Genomic DNA, 15,667 nt, shown 5'->3' with positions numbered 1-15,667 from the left:
AAAAGGTCAATGATCATCTCAATTGCACCACGGTTAATACTACTCTCTTCTCTCTGCTACCTCACACTATCCCCCAGCAAAACTCATGCTCTGCCAGTCCCACTGTTGTCTGAAACACCTTCCCTCACTCAGTCCCAACAACCCCAATCCCTGACAGTATTAACCCTGTACTGCCTCTGTACTGCCTAATCATTCACTTGGGACACCTTTTGTCCACATGCACCAGCACTAACAGTTATTGCCAGCCACTTTCATCTCACTCAATTCCTCCCTTTCTCTCAGTACAAAAGGAAACAGCCCACCATAGGACATAAAGGGTGGGGTGCCCAATAAAATCATATTCCCCTCATGAGGAGAGTATCCTGTCCCTTGCTGGAGAAGACCAGGATTCCCATTCATTCCACTGCAATTGTTACAGTAACCCTGCAGTCAGTGTTGTTCATAGTACATTGTTTCTAACTTGAAGTTGTCTCCTCAACCTCTGAGGAAGAGAGTATTAGGGACTCAGACACACATCAGCAAGGCTGCCTCCTATATCCCCCATCAGATCAGATGCACTCAGTGGGAACGTTAGGTTTAGAAAGTGTGGGAGCACAATCAGGTGAGCATCTCATTGAGACAGCTCCTCCGCTGGCTGAGGAAGAATCACGGCAGGTCACTGGCACTCATCGGACTGCCAGATTGCAGGTACCTACTCAGCTCCAAGCAGGAGAGGAGTCAGTGGAGGGTGTCTGCATTCAGGGACTTCAGCCACATGCACAGAGGGGAAAAGGAGCAGCAGACAGGCATGCGGAGGCAACAGCCTTCATTGACTAGAGTTTAACAGCACTATACAAGTACAAGCTGATGATGTTGCAGGGAGATAACAGGGTGGATGAAAGCTGTATACTCTTCGCCAGTCGAAAGGTCAGCTGCTGGCATTCAGTTAAGTCACAAGGAGAGGCGCTTGGTCAGGGTCTTAAATGTTTGCAAGGTGGGGAATTTCCTTCTTTTTTTAAAAAAAATATTCATTCTTAGGATGTCGGCATCAATTGGCTGTGTCAGCATTTATTGCCTGTCCCTAATTGCCAAGAGGACAGTTAAGAGTCAACCATATTGCTGTGGGTCTGGAGTCACATGTAGTTCCAGACCAGGTAAGGATGGCAGTTTCCTTCCCTAAGGGGCATTAGTGAACCAGATGGGTTTTTCCCTGAGAATTGACAGTGGTCCTCATTAGACTCTTAACTGAATTCACATTACACCATCTGCCAATGTGGGATTCAAACCTGGGTCCGGAAAACAGTGCCTGGCCTTCTGGATTAACCACTAGGTCATCATCTCCTCTTCTAAATTTTAACAACTGACCTTAAAAAACCTCTTTGTACTTTTAAACAAATTTCCCCAGGAGGGGCTGTTATATCAAATGCAAATATTTTGGAGGCACTTGTCTTGATTCATCCCTTACTAGGACAAGCATAGCAGGCTCAGGGGAACACCACCAACATCATGTTCCATTCTAAATCACACACCTTACTGACTTGAGATTTTATTGCTGTTTCTACACGGTCACTGGATCAAAATTCTGGGCATCCTGCTCACAGCACTGTGTGTGGCCCTACCCTACAGACAAAACATCAGTTTAAGAAGGCAGCTCATAACCACATTTCCAAGGACAATTAGGAATGAAAATAAATGCTGGCAGCAATGTCTATATCCAAGGAATGAATACATTAAAAAGCAATAATTATGTGCCTAAAGACCTAAGCCCAGCATGACTATTACCATATCACCGCTTGCTATTTATCACCATTTAATAATGCAACTGAGAGAACTGAGCCAACTTCAAAGACCTTCTACAATATGTGGAAAATTACCCTCAGTTGGTCCGTTTGAGCTCATTTTGCATTCCTGGAATGTTTATCCTTGGCATTTAAAGGGATTTGTTGGATGGTTTTCTTTGCTATACATGTTTATGAAGGAAATGTCATATTTAATCACGTTATAGTTGCTGTCTTTTCAGTGATATCACAGCTCCCACTGACAGAATGGCAGAGAATCCTAGAAATCACAGAGATGCGCAATCTCACCGTCCCATGCAGCTGACTGGCTCGCTCTTTAATGAGTTAACCAATCAATTGCAATTATCTGCACTTTCCCAACAACTCAGCAAATCTTTCCTGTTCGCAAGAATATCTAATTTCACTTTAAAATCTGCTTCTAGCTCCATCTCAGAAAGTGCAGCACAAATAATAACAACTCATTGCTTCGAAACACATCTCCTCTGATATCCTTTGATTAGATTAGATTACATTACATTACAGTGTGGAAACAGGCCCTTCGGCCCAACAAGTCCACACCGACCCACCAAAGTGCAACCCACTCACACCCAATTAGTGAACCTTTTGCCTCTTAAATGTCTATGCATTAGGTAGAACAATTCCAACATCTACAGTCTCTTCAAACATCCTGTTCCTGGTATCATTCCAATCAACCTCCTCTGCTACATCTCATAAGCCTTCTGAAAATGCATTATCTGGAAGTTAGAGTCATAGAGTTATAGAGATGTACAGCATGGAAAGAGATGCTTCGGTCAAACCCATCAATTCCAGCCAGATATCCCAACCCAATCTAGTCCCACCTGCCAGCACCCGACCCATATCCCTCCAAACCCTTCCTATTCATATACCCATCCAAATGCCTCTTAAATGTTGCAATTTTACCAGCCTCCACCACTTCCACTGGCAGCTCATTCCATATATGTACCACTGTCTGCATGAAAAAGTTGCCCCTTAGCTCTCTTCTATATCTTTCCCCTCTCACCCCAAACCTATGTCCTCTAGTTCTGGACTCCCCGACCCCAGGGAAAAGACTTTGTCTATTTACCTTATCCAGGCCTCTCGGAATTTTGTAAATCTCTATAAGGTCACCCCTCAGCCTCCGATGCTCCAGGGAAAACAGCCCCAGCCTGTTCAGCCTCTCCCTATAGCTCAAATCCTCCAACCCTGGCAACATCCTTGTAAATCTTTCTGAACCCTTTCAAGTTTCACAACATCTTTCCGATAGGAAGGAGACCAGAATTGCACGCAATATTCCAACAGTGGCCTAACCAATGTCCTGTACAGCCGCAACATGACCTCCGAACTCCTGCACTCAATACTCTGACCAATAAAGGAAAGCATACCAAACACCTTCTTCACTATACTATCTACCTGCGACTCTACTTTCAAGGAGCTATGAACCTGCACTCCAAGGTCTCTTTGTTCAGCAACACTCCCTAGGACCTTGCCATGAAGTGTATAAGTCATGCTAAGATTTGCTTTCCCAAAATGCAGCACCTCGCATTTATCTGAATTAAACTCCATCTGCCACTTCTCAGCCCATTGGCCCATCTGTTCAAGATCCTGTTGTAATCTGCGATAACCCTCTTTGCTGTCCACTACACCTCTAATTTTGGTGTCATCTGCAAACTTACTAACTGTACCTCTCATGCTCACAACCAAATCATAGAACATATAGAACATTAAAACATCACAGCACAGTACAGGCTCTTCGGCCCTAATGTTGCACCAAACTGTCATACCAATCTGAAGCCCATCTAACCTACACTATTCCATGTACATCCATATGCTTGTCCAATGATGACTTCAACGTACTTAAAGTTGGCGAATCTACTTCCGTTGCAGGCAAAGCATTCCATACCCTTACTCCTCTTTGAATAAAGAAACTACCTCTGACATCTGCCCTATATCTATCACCCCTCAATTTAAAGCTATGCCCCCTTGTGCTCGCCATCACCATACTTGGAAAAAGGCTCTCCCTGTCCACCCTATCTAACCCTCTGATTATCTTATATGTCTCTATTAAGTCGCCTCTCAACCTTCTTCTCTCCAACAAAACAACCTCAAGTCCCTCAGCCTTTCCTCGTAAGACCTTCCCTCCATACCAGGCAACATCCTAGTAAATCTCCTCTGCACCCTTTCCAAAGCTTCCACATCCTTCTTATAATGCGGTGACCAGAACTGTACACAATACTCCAAGTGCGGCCGCACCAGAGCTTTGTACAGTTGCAGCATAACCTCATAGTTCTGGAACTCGATCCCTGTATTAATAAAAGCTAAAACACTGGATGCCTTCTTATCAACCCTGTCAACCTGGGTGGCAACTTTCATGGATCTGTGTACCTGTACACCGAGATCTCTCTATTCATCTACACTACCAAGAATCTTACCATTAGCCCAGTACTTTGCATTCCGGTTACTCCGACCAAAGTGAATCACCTCACACTTGTCCGCATTAAACTCCATTTGTTAGCTCTCAGCCCAACTCTGCAGCTTATCTATGTCTCTCTGTAACCTACAACATCCTTCGGCACTATCCACAACTTCACCGACCTTAGTGTCGTCTGCAAATTTACTAACCCACCCTTCTACACCCTCATCCAGGTCATTTATAAAAATGATGAACAGCAGTGGACCCAACACCGGCCCTTGCGGTACACCACTGGTAACTGGACTCCAAGATGAACATTTCCCATCAACCACCACCCTCTGTCTTCTTTCAGCTAGCCAATTACTGATCCAAGCTGTTATATCTCCCACAATCCCATTCCTCTGCATTTTGTACAATAGCCTACTGTGGGGAACCTTATCGAATGCCTTGCTGAAATCCAGATACACCATATCAACTGGTTTACTCTCATCTACCTGTTTGGTCACCTTCTCAAATCATTTATGTAAATGACAAAAAGTAGTGGATCCAGCACGGGTCCTTATGGCACTCCATTGGTCACAGGCCTCCAGTCTGAAAAACAACCCTCCACCACCACCCTCTGTCTTCTACCTTTGAACAAGTTCTGGATCCAAATGGCTAGTTCTCCCTGTATTCCATGAGATCTAACCTTGCTAATCAGTCTCCCATGGGGAACCTTGTTGAACGCCTTACTGAAGTCCACATAGATCACATCTACCACTCTGCCCTCATCAATCCTCTATGTTACTTCTTCAAAAAACTCAATCAAGTTTGTGAGACATGATTTCCCACGAGCAAAGCCATGTTGACTATCCCTAATCAGTCCTTGCCTTTCCAACTATATGTACATTCTGTCCCTTAGGATTCCCTCCAACAACTTGCCCAACACCGAGGTCAGGCTCACTGGTCTATAGTTCCCTGGTGTGTCCTTACAGCCCTTCTTACCAACCTCCAGTCTTCTGGCACCTCACCTGTAGCGTAAAGTCACTGGGCTCGTAATACAGAGCCATAGACTAATGTTCTTGGGATAAAAACAGAAAATGCTGGAGAAACTCAACAATTCTGGCTGTATCTGTGGAGAAAGAAACAGATTTAACATTTTGAGTCTTCAGAACGCACCTGAAAAAGATCATATCAGACTTGAAACAGTAACTCTCCACAGATGCGGCCAGACTTGCTTAGTTTCTCCAGTGCTTCCTATTTTCAATTCAGATTTCCAACAGCCTCCATATTTTGTTTTTGTTTTAAGGCTCTGGGGACATGGGTTTGATTCTCACAATGGCAGGAAGTAAAATCTGAATTCAATAAAATCTGGAATTAAAGTAAATGCTAGACTAACAGTGACCGTATAACCATGATGGGTTGTTGTAAAAACCTACCTGGTTCATTGATGTGCTCTAGTCTGGCCATGTGACTCCAGACACACAGCAATGTAGCTGACTCCAGATACCCTTTGACGTGGTCTGGAGAGCCACTCAGGGAAAGTAGGAATGGGTAACTAATGCTGGCCTTCCCACTGGAGCCCATATCCCATCAATTAGTTTCTTTAAACATTGGAACTAACACTGGGTCAATCAACAGGATCTTTAAAATAGAATCCCAAAGTCTGGAAGCAGGCCATTCAGCCCTTCCAAGCCACACTGACCTTCCAAAGAGCATCCCACCCAGATCAATTCCCCAACTCTATATTTCCCATGGCTAATCCACCTAGCCTGCACATCCCTGGACACTATGGCAAATCCACCCGAACCTGTACATTTTGGACTGTGGGACAAAACTGAAGCAAACCCATGCAGACATGGGCGAAAGTGGAAACTCTATAGAGACAGTCGCCCAAGGCTGGAATCAAACTTGGGTCCTGGGTGCTGCTAACCACTCAGCCACGCTTTAGCATTGCTCTACTCTAATGAGAACATTCCCAACATCTTTCATTTCATCACATAGCTCACATCAGCAAGTCAAGGTGGGAGTCACATCGTATGGCATCCTAATGCAGAGGGTTCAGAAGACAGTTTTAAATTGTACTCACTGGTCCAAACTCAAAAGAGACTTGTGCAATTTCACTTTTTGTTAATTTGTTAACTTCCTACGATCAATCTGCACTGTCCCTTCTCATTTCTTCATTAAAATTGTCTCTTTATTGTCATGATCTGATTGTCATTCATAAATCCTTAGTTATTTATGTCCCCTTTCACCACATCCATCCAGAAATATTTCCGTTACCACTGCCCCACTGATGCATTTGATGTGTTGAACCACACCATTTCTGCAATCTATCTTTAACGTGTTCAAAAATCTAGACCCTTCTAGGTTATTTATTTATCTCTGTAATGGGGAGATAACCATGTTTCTGAAATTCTGATATTATTAACAACTTTAAAATTAAAAAAAAACTGCAGTTGGAAATTGAAAGTGAAAGCTTTCAAAAGGGCTGAGATACTAATGACAGGTCACAGTGCCGTTTTAATGATCAATCAGAGGTCTCAAACATTAACTGTCTTTGACTGTCCACAGCTACAGCCAGTTCTGGTGAGTACTTTGCAGTATTTATAGAATCACTGAACTTTACAGCATAGAAGGAGGCCATTCAACCCATTATGTCTGTACCAGCTTCCAAACAGCTGCCCCACTAGTCCCATTTTCCAGTCCTATCTCGGTAGTCGTCTAAAGTCATCCCTTTCAAATAGATATAGTGTCACAGAGTCATAGAGATGTACAACATGGAAACAGACCCTTCTGTCCAACCTGTCCAAGCCAACCAGACATCCCAACTCAATATAATCCCACCGGCCAGGACCCGGCTCATATCCCTCCAAACCCTTCCTATTCATTGGAATCCACCTTCACCATTCTCCCAGGCAGCACGTTCCCGATGTGAACAACTCTCTGAGTAAAGAAATTTCTCCTCATCTCACTCCAAGCTCTCTTGCTGGCAATCTTGAAATTGTGATCCCAAGTTACTGGCATACCAACCAGTGGAAACAGAATATCCTCTTTACCTGTCAAAATTCTTCATAATCTTTTAATCTTATCTGCTTCAAGGACAATAAGCCCAATCGCTCTAATCTTTCTTTATGTCTAAAATCCTTCATTCCTGATGTCATTTTAGTCATTCTTCATTGAACTCTCTCCAGGGCTTTAGCGTCCTTCCTGAAATAAAATGCCCAGAATTGAACACAATATTTCACATGTGGTCTGACCAATGATTTGCAGAGATGCTAATTAACATCACTTCCTTGCTTTTATGCTCTATGCCACAATTTATAAACCCAAGGATCTTTAAGCCTTCCTAACAACTGTTTCAACTTGTCTGGCCCCCTTAGACAATCATGCACACGTACCCACAGGTCCCTCTGCTCCTGACTCTCCTCAAAGTTGCACTATTGAGCCTGAGTTGTCTCTCCATGTTTCTTTTACCAAATTGCATGACGTCACATTTCTCTGCTTTGTAATTTATCTGCCAGGTGTCTGCATATTTGGCTAAAATGTCACTGTCCCTCTGAAGTCACTCAGCATCATCCTCACAATTCACCATTCCCCCAGCTTAGTGTCATCTGCAAATTTAGAGATTTTGCCTTCAACACCCATCTCCAAATTGTTTATATAATTCAGGGAAAACAAGAACACCGATCCCTGGGAAATATCACTTTCAATTTGTCTCCAATCTGAGAAACACCCACCTACACATACTTTCGGTTTCCTACTGCTGCTGTTATTTGAGCTCTAGCTATTCTCCTTCCAGCATTGTTATAGGTTCAGCTTTTTACTCCATATTTGACGAGATGAGTTTGTTTGCTATCGAAGCTCACTGTGCTTGACTGACAATGCCTGGGTGCAAACAGAGAAAAGTAAAGTCACTGTAGGAAGAGCTGAAAATGTGTTGCTGGAAAAGCGCAGCAGGTCAGGCAGCATCCAAGGAACAGGAGAATCGACGTTTTGGGCATGAACCCTTCTTCAGGAATGAGGAAGGTGTGCCAAGCAGGCTAAGATAAAAGGTAGGGAGGAGGGACTTAGGGGAGGGGGTGTTGGAAATGCGATAGGTGGAAGGAGGTTAAGGTGAGGGTGATAGGCCGGAGTGGGGGTGGGTGCGGAGAGGTCAGGAAGAAGATTGTAGGTTAGGAAGGTGGTGCTGAGTTCGAGGGTTGGGACTGAGACAAGGTGGGGGGAGGGGAAATGAGGAAACTGGAGAAATCTGAGTTCATCCCTTGTGGTTGGAGGGTTCCTAGGCGGAAGATGAGGCGTTCTTCCTACAGCCATCGTGTTGCTATGGTCTGGCGATGGAGGAGTCCAAGGACCTGCATGTCCTTGGTGGAGTGGGAGGGGGAGTTGAAGTGTTGAGCCACAGGGTGGTTGGGTTGGTTGGTCCGGGTGTCCCAGAGGTGTTCTCTGAAACGTTCCGCAACTAGGCGGCCTGTCTCCCCAATATAGAGGAGGCCACATCGGGTGCAGCGGATGCAGTAAATGATGTGTGTGGAGGTACAGGTGAATTTGTGGCAGATATGGAAGGATCCCTTGGGGCCTTGGAGGGAAGTAAGGGCGGAGGTATGGGCGCAAGTTTTGCATTTCTTGCGGTTGCAGGGGAAGGAGCCAGGAGTGGAGTTGGGTTGGTGGGGGGTGTGGACCTGATGAGGGAGTCACGGAGGGAGTGGTCTTTTCGGAACGCTGATAGGGGAGGGGAGGGAAATATATCCCTGGTAGTGGGGTCCGTTTGGTGGTGGCAGAAATGACAACAGTTGATACAATGTATATGGAGGTTGGTGGGGTGGTAGGTGAGGGCCAGTGGAGTTCTGTCCTGGTGGCGATTGGAGGGGTGGGGCTCAAGGGCAGAGGAACAGGAAGTGGAGGAGATGCGATGGAGAGCATTGTTGATCACGTCTGGGGGGAAATTGCGGTCTTTGAAGAAGGAGGCCATCTGGGTTGTACTGGAACTGGTCCTCCTGGGAGCAGATGCGGCGGAGACGAAGGAATTGGGAATATGGGATGGCGTTTTTACAGGGGGCAGGGTGGGAGGAGGTGTAGTCTAGATAGCTGTGGGAGTCGGTCGGTTTATAGTAAATGTCCGTGTTGATTTGGTTGCCCGAGATAGAAATGGAGAGGTCTAGGAAGGGGAGGGAGGAGTCTGAGACGGTCCAGGTAAATTTGAGGTCGGGGTGCAAGGTGTTGGTAAAGTGGATGAACTGTTCAACCTCCTCGTGGGAGCACGAGGCAGCGCCGATACAGTCATCAATGTAGCAGAGGAAAAGGTGGGGGGTGGTACCCGTGTAGCTGTGGAAGATGGACTGTTCCACATATCCTACGAAGAGGCAGGCATAGCTGGGACCCATGCGGGTGCCCATGGCTACTCCTTTGGTTTGGAGGAAGTGGGAGGATTGGAAAGAGAAGTTGTTCAGGGTGAGGACCAGTTCAGTCAGTCGAAGGAGGGTGTCGGTGGATGGGTACTGGTTGGTTCGGTGGGAAAGGAAGAAGCAGAGGGCCTTGAGTCCTTTGTGATGGGGGATGGAAGTGTACAGGGACTGGATGTCCATGGTGAAGATAAGGTGTTGGGGACCGGGAAAGTGAAAATCATGGAGGAGGTGGAGGGCGTGGGTGGTGTCCCAAACGTAGGTGGGGAGTTCTTGGACTAAAGGGGACAGGACCGTGTCGAGGTATGCAGAGATGAGTTCAGTGGGGCAGGAGCAGGCAGAGATAATGGGTTGGCTGGGGCAGTCAGGTTTGTGGATTTTGGGCAGGATGTAGAAACGGGCGGTGGTGGGTTGTGGGACTATGAGGTTGGAGGCGGTGGATGGGAGATCCCCTGAGGTGATGAGGTTATGGATGGTCTGGAAGATGATGGTATGGTGGTGGGAGGTGGGGTCATGGTCAAGGGGGCAGTAGGAGGAGGTGTCCGCAAGCTGGCGTTTAGCCTCAGCGGTGTAAAGGTCGGTGCGCCAAACTACTACCGCGCCTCCCTTGTCTGCCTGTTTGATAGTGAGGTTGGGGTTGGAACGGAGGGAGTGGAGGGCTGCATGTTCCGAGGGTGAGAGGTTGGAGTGGGTGAGAGGGGTGAAGAGATTGAGGCGGTTAATGTCGCGGTGGCAGTTGGCTATGAAGAGATCGAGGGCGGGTAAGAGGCCAGCACGGGGTGTCCAGGTGGATGGGGTGTGTTTGAGGTGGGAGAAGGGGTCGTCAGAGGGTGGGTGAGAATCCTGGTTGAAGAGGTAGGCGCGGAGGCAAAGCCGGCGGAAGAATTGTTCGATGTCTCACCGCGTGTTGAACTCGTTAATCCGGGAGCGTAGGGGAATGAAGGTGAGGCCTCTGCTGAGGACTGATCATTCATCCTCAGAGAGGGGTAGTTCTGGAAGGATGGTGAAAACACGGCAGGGCTGGGAGCTAGGACCTGGTGTGGGGCTGGAGCTGGGAGTGGGGGCGGGGTTAGGCGTCGGGGCGGGAATGGAGAGCGGGGCGGGGGTGGGGTTAGGCGTGCGAACGGAGATCGGCGTGGGGGCGGGAATCGGGGCGGGGACGGAGATTGGCGTGGAGGCGGGGTTAGGCGTGGTGACGGAGATCAGTGTGGGGGCAGGGTTAGGTGTGGTGAAGAACTGGAAGCCAAAGTTGAAGCATGGAGCAGACATTTTATAGCATGTATGAAACCTGTTGCATACATAGAAATAAATATAATCTTTGAGAACAATGGGAGATGAGATTTAAAGCACCAAATGTGAAGCAACATCTTACCTATCCCTAGATTGGTGTTAAAATGCCTGTGAATAAAGATAAAAACATTGGGGAGTTTTATTAGACTCAAGGCTGAAGACATCTAATCAATGCAGAGCAGCGATCAGCAAAGTCAATAAAATGCTGAATTACTAAAGCAAAATAAAAATCACACAACACAGGGTTATAGTCCAACAGGTTTAATTGGAAGCACACTAGCTTTCGGAGCGACGCTCCTTCATCAGGTGATAGTGGAGGGCTCAATTGTAACACAGAATTTATAGCAAACATTTTACAGTGTGATATACCTGAAATTAAACCGTTCATCTGTTAGAATACAGTGATAGTTTCACTTCTTTCATGCGTAAATCACAAAACCTTTTTTTTAAAGTTGCACTCTCGGGTTAGCTGCTAACAATGGTGATAGCTAGACAATATGTTGAAGGTGTTGGCCCCCTGTGTTCTCTGTCTATGCCATGATGTTTAGATTGATTGCTGGCAGGTGGGACTAGATTGGGTTGGGATATCTGGTCGGCATGGACGGGTTGGACCAAAGGGTCTGTTTCCATGCTGTATGACTCTAATTCAAAGCAATTAGCCATGTCTGGCAGTGGAAACTATACAGACAAAACTGCTGTGCCATCTCCTTGATAAACTGGATGCTTAACTCCACAAGGACAACTTATTGACCTGCAGAAGAATTTAAGGAGTTAACTACAGGAAAACTTTCTTCAAACAGACAGTTAAAGCCAAATGTAATAAGAAACAAAGAAATGACTTTTGATGAGAAGGCAAGCAGCAGACTAGCAGTAATTTTAATAAAAGGACTTATTAAAAAATCATCAGCGTATCACCTCAGAGACCAAAGGTCGAAAATCTGTATAAGAATCGAACACGAGAACATCTCAATGGCAGAACTTCACAGAACAATACTGCAGAAGGATCGAACCCTGGAACATTACAGAGACAGATGGTTGAAGTCATTCTCAGATTTCACCATTAATCGGGTAGTTGGGTCACAGGCTTACATTTGCTTACTTGAGGGGTCTAATATTTGGTGGCTACTTACAATTAAATTTCCATTGTTGTTTCAGTACTTGGTTGCCTGTGAGATTCCTTAATAAATAGCTGAATCAAAGGTAAGTTGTGGTGATTTACCCACAACATGCAACTCATAATCCCAGATCAGCAATGGACATATTGAATATGTGTTTATTTTTAAAAAGTGGATTGCTACAGACAGAAAAAATGACCAACTGTGGGTGTAAATTCAATGACTGTCTAGCAGAATCCTATTTAGACTCTGGTATGTCATATCTAACAAGGTCTCAAGAAAGCTTCACAAGATTGGCCTTACAATGAAGGGATGTATTCTAAACTGAACTGTAAGAGAACAGTCTGGGCTAGAGACATGATGTGTTTTCTTTTTGCAAGACTGCAGGTTAAAAGCCCTGGTACCAAGTGTACTAGTGGAAGGAGACCTGCTAGTGAACTGAGATACTGATGTGTACAAATTTGAATTTGAGTTCTGGTGTGTTCTGAAGGTCACAGCAGAAGACCTGGCCCATAGTCACCCCTGTGTTGCCAGCAAGCCAAACAAAAAGGAACATAATGAAAGAACAGAGAATCGAGACGATGCTTAAAAGTAACTAGGAACGTGCAACTTTCTGCTGATGCACATATCCTCAGAATTATTTATTTTTACAAATCAGAACATCATTGTGACATCGTGGGCGGCACGGTGACACAGTGGTTAGCACTGCTGCCTCACAGCGCCAGAGACCCAGGTTCAATTCCTGACTCAGGTGACTCTCTGTGTGGAGTTTGCACATTCTCCCTGTGTCTGCGTGGATTTCCTCAGGGTGCTCCGGTTTCCTCCCACAGTCCAAAGATGTGCAGGTCAGGTGAATTGGCCATGCTAAATTGCCCGTAGTGTTAGGTAAGGGGTAGATGTAGGGGTATGGGTGGGTTGCGCTTCGGTGGAGCGGTGTGGACTTGTTGGGCCGAAGGGCCTGTTTCCACACTGTAAGTAATCTAATCTAATCTATTCTAATTTCAACTAAACTGCAAAGCCATGTATCCTGAAATCGACAGCTCAACTGTCAATATTTTACCATCTATTCATAAACAATCTAGAAACTGAAACATATAACTTTTATATTTTTGTGGACTCGCCTCTCATTTCTAATCTGTGTGTGTCACATTGTTATTTCTTCTCACATTTAGTAATTAATAAACTCACTCGTTTTTGTTAACTCGAGAAAGAATGGTTAAATTGTCTCTTTTAAAATGTAAATTAATTTGATGTGGGGGAATGGTGTATGCAAATATGCAAGTCATTGTATCCTTTGTAAATTAACCTTGTTGCAACCAACCAACCTAGTGGGTGGGTAAATAATGAAGGGGAGCTAGTTCATTCCCCGACACCTGGCTGCTGGATAATTTGGGGTATCCCTTCGGAACTATAATAACTTGGAGACCTCAGAATAGGTAATGGTCATAATACTCCATGACTAAGCAATACCCTGCCCAAAGGGTCACCCTGGATGGATAAGAACCTGTTGACCTTCTGAATCCAATATGACCTTGATCTTGTGATGTGGAGTTGTAAGTTTTAATGGTGGGAATGACTATCCTAATCTGTAATGGTAATGAACTAAACACCCTTTGAAAGACTAAAGTCTTGCGTTGCTTTGAAGTAATGTAGCCCCATTAGTTTACACCAAGAAATAGTTACTGTTCAACAGAAGCTTCCATTTGTCAACAGTGAAATTCATTTGTTACTTAATTATAGTTTGTACTGGCAACGATAATTCTCCATGGTCAAATGCTTACTTAATACCACATATTAAACAGTGACAATAATAAACATTTGCTTTTTGTGTTTACTTTTTTAACAATAATGTATTCTTCAAACACAGTGTAACTATGTGCAGCTGGTTAAATAAGAGTTTCAGCTGCAGATTAATGTTTGACTGTATGTTTTCTTATAATAGCAGTTTTGATGAGTCAATTTACTGATATATCTGGCTAAGAGACAATTACCTTATCACAGGGTCACCCAGAACACATCCAACAACGCCCGAATATCACAATAGAATAAATTAAAGGCCATTAAAATTGCCATTAAAATTTGATCTTAAAAACCACATTCTTGTTGTGACACAATAATGTCTTTTGAAGGCATTTTTATGTGCAATAGAAATATAGGAACAGGACTTGATCATTCATCCCCTTAAGTCTGTCCCCTATTTTATGAGGTCATGGTTAATCTGTGGCCTAACTCCATATGATAATGAGATTAGATTAGATTTCCTACAGCATGGAAACAGGCTCTTTGGTTCAACAAGTCCACACCAACCCTGCGAAGAGTAACCCACCCAGACCAATTCCCCTACCCTACATTTACCCTGACTAACGCACCTAAAACTATGGGCAACTTAGCATGGCCAATTCACCTAAACTACACACCTTTAGATTGTGGGAGGAAACCAACACAGACACAGGAAGAACGTGCAAATTCCACACAGACAGTCACCCGAGGTGGAACTCAAACCCGGGTCCCTGGCGCTGTGAGGCAGTAGTGCTAACCACTGCGCCACCGTGCCACCCCATATACCTGCTTTTGACCTATATCCATTAACACCTTTACTTAATAAAATAAAATCTACTTCAGATTTAAAATTAACAACATTGTTTGCTATTTGTGAAAAAGAATTCCAAACATCTACAACCCTTTGTGTGTAGAAATGCTTCCTAATATCTTTCCTGAGCAGTCTGGCCCTAATTATTAGACTACGCCCCCTCGTTCTAGAATCTCCAACCAGTGGAAATTGTTTATCTTTATCTACCCAGTCTTTTCTGGTTAATTGAATCATAGAATCCTTACAGTGTGGAAAGAGGCCATTCAGCCCATCAAGTCTCATCAAACCTCTGAAAAACATCCCACCCAGACACAGTCCCCCAACCTATTCCTGTAACCCAACATTTACCATAGTTAATCCACCTAGCCTGCACATCCAGGACACTACAGGACAATTTAGCTTGGCCAGTTCACCTAATCAGCATGTCTTTGGGCTGTGGGAGGAAACCAGAGCACCTGGCAGAAACCCACACAAATGCTGGGAAAATGTGCAATCCCCACACAGCCAGTCACCCGGGCTGGAATCAAACTGTCCCTGACACTATGAGACAGCAGTGCTAACCAATGACCCTTGAAGTCTTTCATCAGTTCACCCCTTAATCTTCCAAATGCTAGAGAAAACGGGCCTAATTTGTATAATCTCTCTTTATGACTTAACTTCCGAAGTCCAGCTTCTGATGTCAACCATATGTAGCAGGCTTATCTCCAGGTCAGAAAGTTGGTGGTTCATGGGTGCAAACCGCAGACAGAGGTATTGAAGAGGTGATGTTCTGCAGGAGATGTTACCTTTCACCTGTTTAAAGCTTGTCTAAAGTCAGCGAATTATATTCAGACAATGTTCACATGAATCCTCATCCAATTCGCAGAGATACCAACATACCTTGTAGTCCAGAGTAAAATTTCAGGCTTTGCCAATAAAGGCAAAATTGAGTGCATGACAAACAATGAAGATGATATGAATCGTCCATAACAAAACACGAATGGGCTGGCAGAATGGGCAGACCAGTGGGAGAGGGAAGTTAATGCAGAGCAGGTTGACATGATGCACTTTGGGAGAGAATATGAGGCAAGGCCAAATAGACTTAAAGGCACAGCTCTAAAAAG

The sequence above is a fragment of the Chiloscyllium punctatum genome, chromosome 1, assembly GCF_047496795.1.
Source record: "Chiloscyllium punctatum isolate Juve2018m chromosome 1, sChiPun1.3, whole genome shotgun sequence".
Taxonomy (NCBI): domain Eukaryota; kingdom Metazoa; phylum Chordata; class Chondrichthyes; order Orectolobiformes; family Hemiscylliidae; genus Chiloscyllium; species Chiloscyllium punctatum.
Note: the sequence above shows the minus strand (reverse complement) of the source record.